This window comes from Canis lupus, chromosome 5, assembly GCF_011100685.1.
Source record: "Canis lupus familiaris isolate Mischka breed German Shepherd chromosome 5, alternate assembly UU_Cfam_GSD_1.0, whole genome shotgun sequence".
Lineage (NCBI taxonomy): Eukaryota > Metazoa > Chordata > Mammalia > Carnivora > Canidae > Canis > Canis lupus.
In genome coordinates, this window is record NC_049226.1 from 13,654,768 (window position 1) to 13,674,979 (window position 20,212).

At 37.1% G+C, this 20,212-nt stretch overlaps 1 protein-coding gene and 1 long non-coding RNA gene across 5 annotated transcripts in view; one reads left to right on the forward strand and one right to left on the reverse strand.

Moving 5' to 3' along the window:
• The window catches only part of ARHGEF12 (Rho guanine nucleotide exchange factor 12), a 150,098-nt gene that overhangs the window by 110,682 nt on the left and 19,204 nt on the right, over positions 1-20,212 (reverse strand). The window lies entirely within an intron of this gene.
• On the forward strand, positions 190-18,274 carry LOC119871797. Its single transcript, XR_005359152.1, has 3 exons — positions 190-568; positions 15,043-15,101; positions 17,567-18,274. It is a non-coding gene; the product is annotated as an uncharacterized LOC119871797 (long non-coding RNA).

A 20,212-nucleotide genomic window follows, 5' to 3' on the forward strand; every position in this document is an offset into this window, starting at 1 on the left:
ATATGGATAAATCTTAAATGCATTTTACTATGTCAAAGGAGTCAGATGCAAAATCCAAAGATTTTCATAACATTATATTCACAGGACACCCAGGAAAATGCAAAATTAAAAACAAATTAGACAAACAGATTAGCAGTTACTAGGGACTGCTATTACTAGTTACGATTAGCAGAGAGGAGAGTACTTGCTACTAAGGGGATGTAGAGGGACACATTTAGAGTACAGATCTTCTCCGTGCAATAATAGAGGTGTGGATACATGATTCTACTCTTAAGTTAGAAACCACAGAACTACACATTCTGAAGAGTGAGTTTCTATGAATGCTGGCCAAATAACAACAAAAATCCATCAACCAAAATGTTGGAAGACTCCACGATGGAATGTAGAACTGTGATAAATGAATCTAACTGCATGAAAAATTATGACATAACTGCACTGAAAGGGTGGGGAGAAAATGAGCTGACCTAATTAACTTTGGAAAGTGATGTTCTGACTAGAAATTGTAAGGCTAACAACAAAAATAAACCCTGGACTCTAATCGGAAGGTTTGTTTCTCATGGGCACACAGGTAGGTTAACAGTTCTGAAATAGCTTCTCATGTATACTGGAGCTGAACAAATAAGTAAATGGATAATATATGGTTGGAACCAGGTTTCTCATTGTGAAATTCACACAAAAACAAGAAAGGAAGACTAGAGTGAGCCCAATGGTACTGGATTAAAATCAGATATACCAGTAAGAACTCTTGCGTAATATATTTACAAATGGATATAAAAACAATTATGGATATGTGTGTATACCTGGGTATATATACATATATCATCTATATATACATATATTACCTAGCTGTATTGCTTGAGAGGGCTTAAAAGCAATGGCACCCCAACAGCCATGAGCATACCCAGTACCCATAGTTTGGATTCTAAATACCATTCTCCTATAAAAGGAATCATAGCTCCTTGGGAAAATGGCTACAACTAGAGCAAAATGAGCATCTCAGAGTAACAGAAAATAAGGAAGTACTCAAAAAACGAAAAAGATAGCAGCAAGTGCCAACCTAAAAGCTTTTCCAATGGTCAAAGCTGGAACAATATGAGCAACAAAATAAAAACATAGTATTGCAGTAGAATTCAAAATATAAAATAAACACTAGTCCACACTGATATAAGTAATTAAATAAATAACTAAACAGGAAGACACAAAAATCTTCCTTACAGAAGAATTCTAAATCATATATGTAGATACCTCCTCGCTCCCCTAAGTGTGGATTGGATATTGCTTCTAAAGAAGGGGGGGGGGGGGGGGGGGGCTGGGTGGCTCAGCGGTTTACCACCTGCCTTCAGCCCAGGGCATGATCCTGGAGACCCGGGATCGAGTCCCACGTCGGGCTCCCTGCATGGAGCCTGCTTTTCCCTCTGCCTGTGTCTTTGCCCCGCCCCCCTCTTTCTCTCTCTGTGTCTTTCATGAATAAATAAAATCTTTAAAAAAAGAAAAAAGAAAAGTATGGGAGAGAGAAAGAGTCACTTTAGATGGGAGAAACCTGGCATACACTATCTTAGCCAAGTCATCAAAGTTAATATCACCAATGATGTCATATGGATGATCATATAGACATAATATACCCCTGACACAAAATGAAAGAGGACTTCATCTCTGTCGTATTCTTCCAAAAAATACATAACCCTAATAATAATAAACAGCAGCAAAACCAGACTATGGGAAATTCTAAAAAATCACTGGTCAGTACTCCTCAAATCTGTTACAGTCATAAAAAACAAGGCGAGCCTAAGAAACTTTCACAAACAGGAAGCAATGTGGAATTCTGAATTGGACCCTGGAACAAATAGAGATCATTAATGCAAAAACTGAAGAGATACAAATAAAGTCTCTAGTTTAGTTAATACCAATGTCAGTTTCTTAGTTTGACAGATGAACCATAGTAATGCAAGATGTTAACAATGAAGATAACTAGGTGTAAGGTATATGGAGTTCCAACACTATCTTTACATCTTTTCTGTAAATCTAAAATTATTCCAAAATAAAGAAGTTAGGGGATCCCTGGGTGGCGCAGCGGTTTTGGCGCCTGCCTTTGGCCCGGGATGCGATCCTGGAGACCCGGGATCGAATCCCACGTCGGGCTCCCGGTGCATGGAGCCTGCTTCTCCCTCTGCCTATGTCTCTGCCTCTCTCTCTCTCTCTCTCACTATCTCTCTCTCTGTGTGGCTATCATAAATAAATAAAAATTTTTTTAAAAAGTTCAAAATAAAGAAGTTATAGAGTAACTAGTATATGATGCTAGAAAGTCAGAATAGTAGGTGCTCTTAGGTAGTGACTTAGATTTTTGGTTAAAAACATTCCCACAAGGAAAACTCCAGGCTCAGATGACTTCATGATGATTGTCACAAACATTTAAAGGAAGAGATAATAACATCCTACTTACTCTTTCTGAAAACACATGACACTTCCCAATTCATTGTCTGAGGCCAACATTACACTCAATATCAAAACAAGGCAATGACATTATAAGAAAACAAAAACCGGGGCAGCCTGGGTGGCTCAGCAGTTTAGTGCTGCCTTAGGCCCAGGGCATGATCCTGGAGACCTGGGATCAAGTCCCATGTTGGGCTCCCTGCATGGAGCCTGCTTCTCCCTCTGCCTGTGTCTCTGCCTCTCTCTCTCTCTCTCACATGAATAAATAAAATCTTAAAAAAAAGAAAAGAAAAGAAAAGAAAACGAAAACGAAAACCAATATCCCTCATGAATACAGATGTAAAAATCTTCATCAAAATACTAGTGAACCGGGCAGCCCTGGTAGCACAGCGGTTTGGCGCCGCCTGCAGCCTGGGGTGTGATCCTGGAGACCCGGGATCAAGTCCCACATCGGGCTCCCTGCATGGAGCCTGCTTCTCCCTCTCCCTGTGTCTCTGCCTCTCTCTCTCTCTCTGTCTATGAATAAATAAATAAAATCTTTAAAAAAAAAAATACTAGTGAACCAAATCTATCAATACATAGAAAGAATAATACATAATGACCAAATGGGATTTATCCCAGGAATGCAAGGTTGGGTCAACATTAAACATTCAATGTAATTCACCATACCACCAGTCAAAAAAACCACCACCATATGGTCATTTCAATAGATGCTGAAAAAGCATTTTACAAAATTCAATACCTGTTAATAATAAAATATCTCACAAACTAAGAAGATAACTTCCCAAAACTGATAAAAGGCACAGATAACATCACATTTAATGATAACAAATTAAATACCTTCCCTCTACGATTGAGAATAAGGCAGGATGTCTAGGTGTCTTTGTTCACAATTTCTATTTAACATGTTAGCCAGAGATAAGACAATAAAGTAAATATATAAAAGGCTTAGAGACGGAAAAGAAAAAAATATTATTGTCTTTAACCACAGATGACATGATCATCTTTGTAAAAGATCCAAAGAAATATATATATATTTTTTTTTTTTAAGATTTTATTTATTCATGGACACACAGAGAGACAGGCAGAGAGACAGGTAGAGACACAGGCAGAGGGAGAAGCAGGCTCCTTGCAGGGAGCCCGATGTGGGACTCGATCCCGGACCCCAGGATCACGCCCTGAGCCAAAGGCAGACGCTTAACCACTGAGCCACCCAGGTGCCCAGAAATCTATATTTTAAAAAAAGAGAATGTTTAGCAAGATAATAATACATAAGATAATATACAAAAAGCAATAATATTTCTATATACTAGCAAAAATTAACAACTTTTAATTACCATTTCATCAAAACATATGAAAAATACAGAGCTGAATTAGACGTGCAAGACCTATACATCGAAAACTACAGAATTTTTTGAGAGAAATAAGACTTCAATACATACAGTGAGATTATGTTCATGAATTAGAAGACTCACACTGTTAAGATACTGATTCTCCCTAACCTCCCAAACCTATATTTGACACAATCATCCTCAAAAATCACAGCATTTAAAAAAAAATACAAACTGACATGTAGATTCTCAAATTCAGATCCATTCAATACAAAGACTCTAAAAAAGCCAAGACACTTTTTTCAGAAAACAACAAAATTGGAAGGCTTATACTATCTTGTTTCTAAGATTTAAGATAAAGCTACGATACTCATGACATAAAGATAGGTATATTTATCAGAAGAACACAATATAGAGAGCATAAATAGAACCATGTGTAGAGGATTGATTTTTTTTTTTTTTTTTTAAACAAAAGTGGCAATGTAATTTAACAGGAATAGTCTTTTCTACAAATATCCCTGGAGGGCAGCCCGGGTGGTTCAGCGGCTTAGCACCGCCTTTGGCCCAGGGGTGATCCTAGAGACCCAGGATCAAGTCCCACGTCGGGCTCCCTGCGTGGATCCTGCTTCTCCCTCTGCCTGTGTCTCTGCCTCTCTGTGTCTCTCATGAAAAAATAAATTTTAAAAAATCTAAAAAAAAAAAAAAACCCTGGAGCATATGCCAAAACAAACACACACAAATAGACCTTAATCCTTACCTCATACCATATACAAATGTTAACTTGATATATATCATGGGACTAACAATAAGAGAAAAACTACAGAACTTCTAGAAAAAATTAGGACTAAATTCTTGCAACCTTGACTTAAGAGTTAGGTCAAAATTTTTCAGGTAGGACCCAAAAAGTAAAAACTTTATTGTTTTTTTTGTGTGTGTGATTTGTTTTGTTTTGTTTTACAGATGTTGACAATTTGAACTTAGTCAAAATTTAAAACTTTTATTCTTTTAAAGACATTGTTAAGGAAATAAAAAGACATGGCACAAACTAGGAGAAATATTTTCAAAACACATACCCGATAAAGGATTCCTAACTTACATCTCAGTAGTAAGAAGAAAAGCTAATTTTTTAAAAGATTTGAACAGACACTTCACAAAAGAAAACAAATGGCAAAAAGCACATGAAAAGTCCTCAGTATGATTAAGGGAAATGCATATAAAAAATACAATAAGATGGCCATTCACACCCACTAAAAAACCAAAATTAAAAAGACTGAGTACACAAGAGTGTGTGGGCAACCTCCAGTGGTGGGGAGGGACAGAGGGGGAAGGAGAGAGACAAGCCAACTCCACAGGGAGCCTGCTGTGGGGCTTGATCTCAGGACCCTGAGATCATAACTTGAGCCAAAAACCAAGAGTAGGATGTTTAACTGATTGAGCCACCCTGGCATCTTTAAGTCCATAAATAGCTGATAAGTTGACTAATTTCTCTAACTCCCTACCTAAATTATAAAACCTAAGTTGTTGCTTTAAACATAAAATCTTCAGAATTCCACAGAAAAATAAACTTTTATTTCAAAAATAAAGCTTGAAATGCTGAGCATTGTAAAATTTTAATTCTTAGCTCTGAACATGTTATTTAAAAAAATATTTAACATTTTGATGAGCACTATATCAATATGCTGGCTTACTTCAATATCTAAAGCCCAAGCAATTACCAAAGCAATTCACTTAACTAGGATATTCTTATCAGGACATTACAACACTCCACACACAGCAAAGGAACCTGATGAACACCACTTTGGCCAGGTAGATCAAGGTCATCAATAGTCATAAACTATATCGACAGTACTACCTTGATATGATGTGATGAAAATGGCACTATTCCTCTGTGATCTTCCTTCCAACAACTCATAACTCCAGTCTCATCATGAGGAAAACAGACAAATTTCAATGTAGAGACTATTATAAAATACCTGACCAGTACTCCTCAAAAACTGTCAAGATCATCAAAAACAAGTCTAAGAAACTGTCACAGCTGAGAGGAGCCCAGGGAGACATGACAGCTAAATGAGATGTGGTATTCTGCATGGGATCCTGGAACAGAAGAAGGACAATAGGTAAAAACTAAGGAAATCAGAATAAACTCTGGACTTAATAAATATTGATGTATTAAAACTCAGTCATTAATTTTAACAGAAGTATCATTCTAAGGTAATATATTAATAACAGAGGACTCTGAGTGCAAGTATGAAGTACCTGTTCCTCTCTATACTAGCTTTTTAATTTTTCTTTAAATCTAACCCCATTCTGAAAAATAAACTGTTACAAAAACAGTCGCCCTCCGTCCACTACCAATTCAAAAAAGTCCACTGCAGCAGCAAAGTTTAGAACACTATAGGAAAAGAGAAGGAAAGATACTAGGGGAAGAGAATCAAGAAAAGGACTGTACAGGTGTAATTTAAAGAACATCCGTACAGCCTGGGTAGAAAACTATGTTATATAGTTTTTCTTTTCTCTCTCTGTCTCTTTTTCTCTCTTTAACTATTTAGTGGAACAAGAGAAAGCATAAAAAGAAAGGTCAAAAGATGATCTAACAGGGATGTTAAAAATACTCTTGCCACTGCTTATACAGCTGTACTGGTGTTTTGACGTCAATCTCAAGACTCCCATGGATTATAACAACAATTCCTTCTTTGGTGTTTGCTGTATAAATTTCAAAGTGAAACCCAGTTGTTAATGAATGTTCACAGTTTCCATGATGAGAAGACTAATTTTGCTTAAAATCTGAGAAATACAGTGGCTAAGAATGGGGAGGAGGAGAAACAGAGAGGGTCATTTTGAACATGCTCATTTGAGTTTAAAGGAAGTCCTCTCTCTCAGACCAAGAAGACATTTACCTTCTCATTCTTAAAGCTTCACTGGGAAACTAAAGTGAAATACAAATCTCATTCATTTCTTTTACAAATTTGAAAAAGATGTGGTTTGGTAAAAGCAATGAACTTGCCCTTAACTGAGGACTGATATCCAAAAATGTCTGAAATTTCAGTCTCTGCAATATCTGTGTTTTGTATGGTAGATTTAACTTAATAGAGTTATATTAGTGATTTGAATCACTAATTGGTATGATTCAATGTATTTGGTTATTCACAAAAGCATATTCTTTGCTAAAACCATCACAATGAATCTTCACTATCCCAAGAGAAATATGTTATAAACAATACTTTTTTTCCTAAATTTGCAACTACACGAGAACTGTTATACCAAAATTCACAAGGTTAATTTTGCATTTTGAAAGGTAATTTCTGCCATGTCATATATGTTGCATTCTTTTTTTTTTTTTTTTTTAAGATTTTAATTATTTATTTGAGACAGAGAGTGAGGAGAAGGAGAGAGGCAGAAAGCAGACTCTGTGCTGAGCTCATGGCGCCCGATGCAGAGCTGAACCTCACAACCCTGAGATCATGACCTGAGCAGAAATCAAGAACTGGGGGGCCACCAAAGGGGCCCCAAGTTGTATTCTTACCTTTGTGAACCTCTGGAGCTGAACAGAAAAATCAGCGAGAGATGCTCAGTAGTTCAATAAAGCTGTCTTTATCAAGTATCCTAACATTCGTGTATATATTCAGCTGTACACAACAATCTCAACTTTATCTCCAGAAGTACCTCCCTACTCTTAACTGGTGATTAAATCGAAAGGAGTGAATGTTTCTTCTCGACCAAGGAAAATATATGCCAGCAATGTCAAAATTACAGAACTGTTATGGACATTTTTTTAAAAGTTCTCACTATGCAATTCATTTTTATGAGAAAAAGCATATCTGAAAGTCAAAGCATCTCTCCTACACTGAATAAAGGTGCCACTCTGAAATGATCACAGGAGAAGGACACGGGAGGGATGTGGGAGAAGGTGGTTAATGACAGCCACCACGTCAAATTTAAAGGAAGCACAAGAAAGGGAAAAATTTGACTATGGATAACCATAAAAATCCATTTTTCATATTTTAATTTTGTTCTCAAATTAATTTCCATCATTATAAAAAAAATAGTTGCTCATTGAAAATAATATGGAAAAAAAACATAGGGAAAAAAATCACCTAACACCTTACCACCCATCATTATTCTACTAAATTAATTATATAGCTATATAATAAAATACAGTACAGCCACAAAGCACAGGCACTCACAGAGAAATAAAACATGTATAAAAAGTATACTGCTGGGGTGTGGCTCCGGTGGCACAGCGGTTTAGCTGCACCCGCCTGCAGCCCAGGGTGTGATCCTGGATACCCGGGATCGAGTCCCACGTCGGATTCCCTGCATGGAGCCTGCTTCTCCCTCTGCCTGTGTCTCTGCCTCTCTGTGTATCAATAAATAAATAAAATCTTTTTTTAAAAAAAAAAAAGTATACTGCTGGGGATCCCTGAGTGGCTCACCGGTTTAGCACCTGCCTTTGGCCCAGGGAGTGATCCTGGAGTCCTGGGATTGAGTCCCGTATGATGGAGCCTGCCTTCTCCTTCTGCCTGTGTCTCTGCCCCTCTCTCTGTGTGTGTGTCTCATGAATAAATAAATAAAATCTTAAAAAAAAAAGTATACTGCTAAATGAAAACATTGTTACAAAACAGTACATATAGAGTAATTTCATTTGTGTAAAGCAACTTAATGGTTGCTACATCTGATAGCTACATCTGGGTGAAGAGAGGGAACCTGTCACTTTATACCTTCTTCTATGGTTGAAAAGATTAAACTAGTTTTAGGGGCACCTGGGTGGTACAGTCAGTTGGGCCTCTAACTATTGGTTTCGGCTCAGGTCATGATCTCAGGGTCGTGGGATCCAGCCCACATCGGGTGCTCACCTGTGGAGTCCACTTGGGTTTCTGTCCCCCTTGCCTTCTGCCCCTCCCTCACCTCTCATATAAATAAATAAATCTTAAAAAAAACAAAACTATAATTTTAGTACTGAAGCTGCTAACAGGTATATAAAGGTTCATTACTCTTTTCTAACTTAAATGTATGTCTAAAATTTTACATTATAAAATCACATAAAAATGTACTTTATACTTCTAAAGAAAAAAATGTTTGAGACTGGTTTCATCCTGAAGAGCTTTTCTATTTGTGTCTGCATTTGTTTTTAATTCTAGAGATAGGTATCTCAGCTAGATCCCCCTTAAACAAAAAATTATCAACCACGTACAATAATTTAAAAAATATATTGTGGGCAGCCCGGGGGGCTCAGCGGTTTAGCACCGCTTTTAGTCCAGGGCATGATCCTGGAGACCCGGGATGGAGTCCCACATTGGGGTCCCTGCATGGATCCTGCTTCTCCCTCTGCCTATGTCTCTGCCTCTCTGCCTCTGTGTGTGTCTCTCATGAGTAAATAAAATCTTAAAAAAAAAAATATATATATATATATATATATTTCAAAATCCCTTGAAGTAGATATTATAGTAGACATTACAGATAAAGAGACAAAAGCTAAGTCAGAGTCTAATTTTAAGTATTTTAGCTAACAAATATCTGATTGTAAATTCTGTCTCTATCAAAAGAGGGAAAATTTTGTGGGGGAAAACCTTACAAAAATTGAGCATCTCTCTTATCTCTAAGAAACAAACTTCAGTTTCCCATAAATAAATCTTTCAAATGCAAGGAGTAAACCAAGAAAGGATTCCTATACTCTACTGCTCACTTGCCTAGGAAATTCAAGCTATATTTGAGAGCAGACTGAACTCTGCAAAGCAAACTGGTTAGTAACACATTGGGGCAAAGGTCTGCCAAAAAGAACTGTGCATTGAGCTGGTATATGACAGTGTACTGAAGCACAAATAAGTATAATTGAGAGGCATTAAACAGTATCAAGTCCATGTTAAAGATGGTATCTCTATTAGGATATATGAGAACTTTACTTCCTGAATACAAAAGAAAACATTATCAGCAGATCAGAGCAGTAAATAGTTCTACTGAAACCCAGGTAGTAGTGCTAATGGCGACCCTTGAATAATGAAGTAATTTAAAATCTTTTGTAATTTACAAGGCATTTTTTTTTTTTTACTGTAGTAGTGGTTACTTTGTAGTTACTATCACTTATCTAGTGTTCTCTTTAAAAAAGCTTTAGTGGCTTTCAGGGTGCCATCAAAAATTCCAATATTCGAGGGATGCCTGGGTGGCTCAGCAGTTGAGCATCTGCCTTTGGCTCAGGATGTGATCCCAGGGTCCTGGGATTGAGTCCCACAACGGGCTCCCTGCATGGAGCCTGCTTCTCCCTCTGCTAGTGTCTCTGCCTCTCTCTCTCTCTCTCTGTGTCTCTCATGAATAAATAAATAAAATCTTTTTTAAAAATTCCAATATTCAAAAGTATGAAGGTAATATAAAACTGATTAAAGTACCACTTTTCTAGATTATAACCTAAGTCTGTGCCTTATAGATTATAAAATATCCAAGTAGCAGTAGCTTAGCCCATGAAAAAGATAGTTTTGGTGAGCTATACTCTCATCCCTTCAAGTTTTTACTAGTGGTCACTAGAAAAGACATTTAAAAAGTTGCTCATAACTTGTTATAAAACTGTTGCAGGAGACACTAAACCCATTTTTGTCTTGAAATCTATGTGAATAATATTTTTTATGAAGCTAATGACAAATGACAGGAGGAAACACACTCCCCAACAGCTGAATCATATTTATCTTTTTCCCAAAGCATCCTGATTTAAATTTTGTTTTGTTTTGTTTTACTTAAATTCAAGTTAGTTAACATATAGTGTATTATTATTTGGGGGGTAGAATTTAGTGTTTCATGAGTTGCATATAACACCCAATGTTCATTATACCAAATGCTCCCCTTAATGTGCCCATCACCCAATTAGTCCATTCCCCCATACACCTCCCCTCCAGCAATCCTGTTTGTTCTCTATAGTTAAATGTCTCCAATTTTTTTTAAAGTTTTTAACCCACAGCATCCTGAAAGCAGAGAGGCTTACTCACAATGGTTTTATCAACCTTTATAATAGTCATATTTTCATTTCCATCACTGTAAAAACTTTATCTTTTTTTTTAACTTGATCTTCTATATTTATTTTAATGTCTTTAATAGGGACTTGTGTGTGTGTGTGTGTGTGTATTCTTTATTATAAACCACTTCTCATCTTTTTGGGATGTGATATAGAACATAAGCATTAAAAATAATTTTTATTTTTTTAAAGATTTTATTTACTCATGAGACACACATAGGCAGAGACACACATAGCCTCCTGCAGAGGCTCTATGCAGGAAGCCCTATGTGGGACTTGATCCGGGACTCCAAGATCACACCCTGAGCCAAAGGCAAATAAATGTTCAACCGCTGAGCCACCCAGGCATCCCTAATTTTTAGGGGCACCTAGATAGCTCAGTTATTAAATGCTCGACTCTTTTTTTTTTTTTTTAAGACTTTATTTATTTGACACAGAGATAGAGAGATAGATAGGGAAAGCACAAGCAGGCAGAGCAGGAGAGGAAGAAGCAGGCTCCCCGCTGAGCAAAAAAGCCCGACTCGGGGCTCGATTCCAGAATTTAATAGTACTGATTTTAATAGATATCTATAGTCTGATTTTAGAAAATGCACTCCCCCTCCACTAGACATTACTCTTTTTCTCGTGGAATTTTAATTGGGAAAAATGATCTAATCTCATTTGAACCCATTCGAGAGACACTATAAAAGTATGACTCCCTATATAGATTAGGAGAGGTAGGCTCAAATAACACACAAAAAAAGATATGGTTAGGGGATCCCTGGGTGGCGCAGCGGTTTGGCGCCTGCCTTTGGCCCAGGGCGCGATCCTGGAGACCCGGGATCGAATCCCACGTCGGGCTCCCTGTGCATGGAGCCTGCTTCTCCCTGTGCCTGTGTCTCTGCCTCTCTCTCTCTCTCTCTCTCTCTCTCTGTATGACTATCATAAATAAATAAAAAAAATTAAAAAAAAATAAAGATATGGTTAACATATCTTTGAGGGACAAAGCCAGGATTCATTTCTGGCAATTCTGACTCTCATAGGCTTTCTTCTATACCACACCACCTTAAATAGGGCTTTCAGCAAAGACAACATAAAATTAAAATATTAGATGATGAGAGAACAACAAGAGAAATGAGATGGGAATGGAGAGGTACCAGGGGAAAAGAAAAAAAGGAAGGGAGAAAGAAAGGAGGAAAGAAGAAAAAGAGTGGGGAAGGAAAGAAAAGAGGGAGACCAACTGACCTTCATAACAATAGTGAAAATCATAAAGGATCTAGGAATTAAACTTAACAAAAAATGTTCTGAGGCCTCTATGAATGAAATTACAAATTATTACTGAAGAACATAAAAGAAGACCTGAAGTTTCTAAAGAAATACCACGTTCATGTATAGGAAGATGATATCATAAAGATGTTCAATTTCCCTAAATTTAGCTAGATAGTCAATGCAATTACAATAAAAAAATCTAGTAGGGCTTTTTATGAAACCTGACAGGTTGATCTCAAAATTTACATGGGAAAAGAAAAGGCCAAGAATAGCAATGAAAATTTTGAAAAAGAACCAGGTAAGGAGACTTACTCTACTTATAGGCTTAAGTAATTTGGACACTTTGGTTTGGTATAGAAATAGTCAAACTAGTGAACTGAGGGTTGATGGAGGGGAGGTGGGGAAGATAACTGGGTGATGGGCATTAAGGAAGGCACTTGATGGAATGAGCACTGGGTGTTATACACGCAACTGATGAATCACGAAATTCTACCTCTGAAACTAAAAACAAAACAGCAAAAACAAAACAAACCCAGTCAAACCAAGGGAACAGAACAAAAAGCTAAGAAACTCACAACATATGGAACCATGATATAATTACAAATTTAGCACAGCAAATCAATGGGGAAAAGACTATACAGAAGAAGCAAGACAACTGGTTATCTAGAAGGAAAAATAAAACGATCTCTACCTCATACCATAATCATATTTTATTAATTAAAAACACTAGTTAGGGCAGCTCTGGTGGTGCTGCGGTTTAGCGCCACCTGCAGCCTGGGTGTGATCCTGGAGACCTGGGATCGAGTTCCACGTCGGGCTCCCTGCAAGGAACCTGCTTCTCCCTCTGCCTGTGTCTCTGCCTCTCTCTTTCTCTGTGTCTCTCATGAATAAATAAATAAAACCTTTAAAAAAAAAAAAAAAAAACTAGTTGCAGGATACATTCAACACGAATTCAATTTTTATAAAGTTAAAAAATATGCCCCTCAAAGCTCTATAATGTGTGAAGATGCAATAACTGTGTAGAAAAAGCATATAAACATGCATGAAGGCAACAAACACCCAATCTACAATAGTGTTTACTTCTGCCGAGGAAGAGAATAGGATTAGGGAAAAGTACACAGGAGTGGCACTTTATCTGTAATTTTAGTTCTTCCCCTTCCCCCAAGAATGATGATGCCAGGTAGTAGATGCACAAATATTCATTATATTATTTTCTTTTTTTTTGGCTTATGCTTGAAATATTTCACAACAAAGTAAAATGAGAAGAAAAGAAAATTAGATGTTATAATTGGGGCTTCTATTTAATAACACTGAGAAAGCATATTTTTCCCTTTTTTTTTAAATTTAGAACTCACTGAAAGAAAATATATTTTTTTAAATTTTTATTTATTTATGATAGTCACACACAGAGAGAGAGAGGCAGAGACACAGGCAGAGGGAGAAGCAGGCTCCATGCACCGGGAGCCCGACATGGGACTCGATCCCAGGTCTCCAGGATCGCGCCCTGGGCCAAAGGCAGGCGCCAAACCGCTGCGCCACCCAGGGATCCCAAGAAAATATTCTTATGTTCCTCCAAAATCCTAGTTGTTAAAACTTCATCACTCCAATTAATCTCTATAAAATGATAAATGTAATATTTAGAAGGGCTTATGCCACCAGTTCATTGACTTAAAACTCTCTAAGACTTATCAGCAAGCCCAGTACTGAAATAGCTGACTCTTATCTATGAAATTTATTGTAAGTTTTCAATTAAAAACAAGAGATTTCTGTGTACACTTCTGTAGTCATTAGTCACTACATAAGATCACACTGCGATCATGGAGACAGCTAGAAACCAAGGACAAAACCAATTCTACTTTTTCAGCAGCTAAAGAATAACACTTCTGTATTATAAATGCTGGAGGCCAGACAATATTTATTCTAAAACTTTTCTAAAAGGGAAACATACATAGGAAAAAACAGGGGTTTTGGTATTGGTCAGGCTGCGGTCAATATCTGGCACAGCTATTCAATGCTTTGTGTGACCCTGAGAAGTTTACTGAACTTCACTGAACCTCAGTTTCCTCACAAGTGATTAAACTAAGAACTTGTAGGGATGCCTGGGTGGCTCAGCAGTTATTAGCGCCTGCCTTCGGCCCAGGGCATGATCCTGGGATCCCAGGATTGAGTCCCAGGTCGGGCTCCCTGCATGGAGCCTGCTTCTCCCTCTGCCTATGTCTCTGCCTCGATCTCTCTCTGTGTCTTTCATGAATAAATAAATAAAGTCTTTAGAAAAAAATAAACTAAGAACTTGCTTTACAGGAATGTTGTGAGGATTAAATGAGATAAGTGTATGGCCCAGTACTTACGATGTACCAGGTAATAAACAAATGTTGATTTCCTTTCATCAAAATCTTTCTCAAGTAAAAGATACTATCTTAAATTCTACATTCCATCTAAGTTTCCTTATCTATTCCACAATGCAACCTGTGGGTCTTAGTTTATCATGAAAAAACATATCAACACTTTTTTTTAAATGATTAAAAGCATGTAAGCAACAGAAATAAACCAATCTTTTTGTGCTGTTTTATAACCTTGGAAAACTCCCTTTGACATATTTTTTCCCCAAAAGTGTAAGTCTAAAAAATATTTACATATCACAACAGTTCTAAGATGTGAATTGCAGAATTATAGTCACTCATATACTCTTTCCTTCCCAAGGGGTCTTGATCTCTACTTATGTAATCTCCAAAAGAATCAGATGCAGTAAGGCTATTGGACAGCAATGAAGCTTCTTAAAACTACCAACCTGGGCAGTTCCAGTGGCCCAGTGGTTTAGCGGCGCTTACAGCCAGGGGTGTGATCCTGGAGACCCGGGATCAAATCCCATGTCAGGCTCCCTGCATGGAGCCTGCTTCTCCCTCTGCCTGTCTCTCCGTTCCTCTCTCTGTCTGTTAGGAGTAAATAAATAAAATATTTAAAAAATAAATAAATAAAACTACCAACTCTCCTTGGCCATAGCATAGTAGTATCCAGCTACAATTTTTTCTTTTCTAGTTACTGCTATCCACCCATGGAACATACATTATCACGTGGATTCCAGGAAAGGAATACAGGTGAGTTTAGATTAGGTAACTGGAGCCAGGATTTAGGGGTCAGACTGTGGTCACACTAATTTACCTGTTGCTCACAGACAGAAAAGGGAAGAGACCAGCCAATACTTCTATGGGAAAATAAGGAACCTCATAGGTGACAGACAAGAACAGGCCACTCATTGTATTATTTCATTGTCCAGAGCATCATGAAAAGATTTTAAAAAGAAATCGAATGTACTCCTCCAAAGCAGATACATTTAGATTTAAGGATTTTATTTATTTATTTACTTACTTATTTATTTATTTGAGAGAGAGACAAAGAGTTCTAGCAGGAGAGCACAAGTGGGGTGAAGGGGAGAGGGAGAGAATCTCAAGCTGACTCCAGGCTGAGTGTGGAGCCTGAAGTAGAGTTTGATCCCACAACTCTGAGATCATGACCTGAGCCAAAACCAAGAGCTGGATGTCCAACTGACTAAGCCACCCTGGTGCCCCCAGATATATATAAATTTAAATTAATTTGGAGTCATCAAGGAAGATACTCTTTTCTATTTTTAATTGACCCTTTTTTCCAGAGTCTTGCAATGGAGGAATAGTTAGGTTATTTTTTTTTCCTGCCTCTTTTGTTGTTGTTGTTGGAAGTGCTACCAGAGGTACATGTAATTTCTCCAATTTGACCTAAACATTATCTATCCTTCCTTACTTGGGAAATGCCCTTTATCACTAAGATTATAGCTTCAGGAGTGCTTGCACGTAAGTTGGCGAGCAAGTTGGCTAATACCTATCAAGACAACCAGGTCCACTGACTAGGCAATCCACGGGGTGACACGTGTCAGAAACATATTATCTTCATAGTCATATCACATATCTCTTCTTAACCCTAACAAGTTAGAAACAGGATCTTCAGCAACATATGGGATTTAAGGAAGTATAAAGAAAAAGAACCTGAAGTTGTTAATGACTACATGAAATTTTTATGTTCTGCAAATAAGAATACATTTTTAAGAGCCAAACTTTCACCTCAAATTCTTTACATTTACATTAAACATCCAGAGACAGGGGCTTCCTACAGCCCTCATTTTCCTTTATCCCTCTATCTTATGGTCACTACAGCCCTCTGCAACCCTCTCACCACTGCCCCACTGCAGGAACTTCTGTCTCCCACTACAGCCTCTCAATTGCATTCCTATCTCAAGATTTACTTCCCTCTCAGGGCGCCTGGCTCAGTTGGTAGACCATGTGATTCTTGGTCTTGGGATCACGAATTCAAGACCCACACTGGGCCTACAGTTCACTTAAAAAAAAAAAAAAAAAAAAAAAAAGACTTCTTAAAAAAGAAAAAGATCATCTTTCAGATTACTACCTTAGTTATTCACTAAAATAAAAATCAAAAATATAAATAAAAACTAGAGTTTTCACTTAAAAACATTTCTAATTACAAAAGCAGTAATATATTAATCATTGAAAGCCTAAAAAAATTCAGATAAATATAAAAACAAAAATCACCCATAATCTCACAACCCAGAAACAGAAACATTTTAAAAATTAGCATGACCTAGAAAGTCTATATATTAAATTTTAAGCACTATATTTGTTTTTTAAAACATAATTGGCATTATATTTGAAGTTTTATCTCCTACTTTTCACATACCTTGGACACTTTTCCATTATAGTTTACCTGAAAATGACTACAGTTGCTGAATATATAATATTCTATCAAATATCATATGGTAACACTGGTGTCCTAACTGCTCCTTGCCCTTATAATTTCTAGGTCTACCTCTTCAGAGTACCAGACTTAAATTGATTGCTCTTTGCCCCTACTACAAATAATGGTGGGGTTGACATCTCTGCATAAAAATTGACAACTAAATCTTTATTTCCTTTTATGTCTTGAGATATATACCATATTGGCATCACTGGCTCAAAACGTTTAAATATTTCTTAGGCTTTTGAGCTATACTGTCAAATTGTTTTCTATGAAGTTTAAAGCCAATTTACATACTCAAATGTAGAGGATAAAAACACTGCTTTACCACAATCCTTCCTGGCATGACATATTTGCTTAGATTACAATTAAGAATAGAAAAGAAAAAAAAAAAGAAAAAAAAAAGAATAGAAAAGAAAAGGGATGCATGGGTATCTCAGTGGTTGACCATCTGCCTTTGGCTCAGGGCACGATCCCCCGACCTGGGCATCAGGCTCTCTGCAAGGAGCCTGCTTCTCCCTCTGCCGGTGTCTCTGCCTGTGTCTCTGCCTGTGTCTCTCTCATGAATAAATAAATAAAATCTAAGAAAGAAAAAAAAGGGGGTAAAAGAAAAAAAGAGAAAGTTCTTCACACAGCAAGGCATGGCCCCAGAGATCTTTCTTGAATTTTTTGCTTGGTACTCAAGATTATGCCTTATGTTGTACAGCAATGTAACTCTTACTTTGGGTTTATCTGTTTATTCATTTATCTATTCAAATATTTATTGCCTTTTGTCTTCCAGGTATAGAACACAAAAGTGAGTCGGACAGACAAGGTCAGCAAAGTTGGAAAAATTAGCTCCAAGATTTCTCCATCAAAAGCATTGTCCTTAGAGCTATCAAATCTCCTCTGTACTAACTCCCTTCCAGATCCAGTAAGGGCTCAATTCTTGAGACAAGGTTGTCCCTATGTTGACCAACATGACGTCTGAGGTAACTGAAAGTGGAGAGATAGGTCACTGGAAAAGTTAGACAAAGGCCAAATCATGAGTGGTCTTGAATACATGTCAAAGAACTTGCCTTTAGCCTCTAGGCTACTGTCTCCCACACTTAAACACTACCTTACTCATCTGCCAGTCACATAACTCCTGGACTATTAGTTACTTAATGTTTTCCTTTAAGTATCAATGCTTTAATTTCAGAAGGAAGCTTTACTTCACGATGATAAATAAAAAGCCAGCATTATTGGCCACAAGTAGAAGGCATTAGTAGGCAAAAAATATAAACCATTATTAAATTTTTAAAAAGTAAAAGTGAAATGCAAATAAAGTATTCTTGGAAGTAGGAACACTAACAATTAGCACATCTGTTACATGGTCATCACAGCAGCCTTGAAAATGAGGCATTTCAATGTTTCAGTATCTTCAAATCCCCTGAAGTCATGACATGCCTTTAGCCTTACTCAGTTCACTGATACTAGTGATTGGTCATTCAATGGAAAACAACAGTTAAAGCAAAAAAGTGTTAAAAAAGTAAATAAACACTCATATATACCTGATGTTTCATTTCAATGTAAAATACATAAGTGTACATTTACCAATTTTTAAATGTAGGACCAAGGCCTCTTCCTTAAATAAGGATGTGTTGATTGCAGTGCCCTATTATCTTTCTTGTATAAACTGTACTAAAATACCTCAGCTATGATTTATTTCCTGTTTCAGTTTCCTTACAGTGGAGCAAGAAACTAAAAATACTCATTGGACTCTACTTTTTTCCCAAATAGCTAATAGTTGTTTTTCACTCACATTTAATATGGACAGCAATTTCTTTTTCTTTTTTTAAGATTTTATTTATTTATTCATGAGACACACACAGAGAGAGAGGTAGAGACACAGGCAGAGGGAGAAGCAGGCTCCATGCAAGGAGCCTGATGTGGGACTCAATCCTGACACTCCAGGATCACATCCTGGGCCGAAGGCAGGCACTAAACCGCTGAGCCACCCAGGGATCCCTGGACACCAATTTCTTTAGTGATGGTGTCTCTACTGGCATTTCCAAAGTGCACACAACTCAGTTGTCACAGAAATACCTTTCTTTTTTTATGCTCATATTTTTCCTCATTTTTCATATATTTAACTCAACTATCTAATTCCAATACAAGTACAACAGGTTGGGATGATGCTGTTCAAATGGAAGCAGAAGTATTCAGACATACTACGAAGTGGCCTCCTACACACACGCATTTAACTTGCTGCAGGTTAAAAGTCATGCTCTACAGAGGAATTGGAGTGAGCCCATGAAATTGAGGTTGACCAAGAGATTTCAGTGATTGCTTCTCTCCTCTCTTCTTTTAAATATACTGGCCACATTTTTCAAGACTTGATCATGTGTAGCTACCCTGGATGTTACAGGACTTCATGAATTCCTAAATGACCACCCTTCTTGACCATGTTTCCTCCAACAGTTCCTTAACTGTAACCGGCCACCTTGAGACACTCCAAAACTGTATCTCAACATCAAGAATGATACTCTCCCCAGGCACATTTGCAGCATCTCTCATCCTGTTATTTTCATGCTTTCTATCAGCATTACAGCTCGAAAACATTCATTAAAAAATCTTATGAAAGTATTCCCTATCTTAACTTCAAAATTGGAACTATGTATAGTCTGGCAGGAATAGTGGAAAAGTCTTCACACATCCATTTGAGATGGAGGAGGAATTTCAAATATTTTGGAAGAAATCTTCAATTTGTGAGATCATATGCGTGACTGAGACAGGCTCTGCAAATAAGCACATCTTGACAAATATATCTGCTCATGTGAACAACTTAAATCTATCCTGATAAATTTAAGTATTCTGTGTACAAAACAAAGTGAACAAGATAACCGCAAAACTAGAACCACAAGATATGTGATTTTTTTTCTTCTCTGAGGACCACTTGAGGACTCCTGAAAAACTACTGAAAATATTTTGAGTGTTTTAAAAGATACTTGAAAGATTTGATATGTTTTCACAAGAATTTTCCCAAATTGGATGGCAGCAAAAAGCAGATGAGGAACCCCTTTTCCATATCATCAATATCTAATAAATAACTTGACACATTCAGAAGAACAGATTCTAAAAATTCCTTTAGATGATTTCTTGGAACAAAAGACCTAATATTTATGAGTATGGAACCACTGATCAAAGTTGTCCATTAATTAGCTTCTGACCTTTCCAACTACAAATACGTGAGAGTTGGGGTTGCTGGTATTTGTTAACATCAAAATTTTAACAATGCACCTGTCCTAATGATCTTGAGTCTCATCTTATATGCCAGGCAGTGTCCAAACAATATCCCTTCATTGCTGACTAAAAACTATTTTCTCACTGAGGAACTGATTTTCAGGCAGACATTTCTGTAAATCAAAGGATGCGTTACAGATTTCATTTTTAATTTTTAAAAATT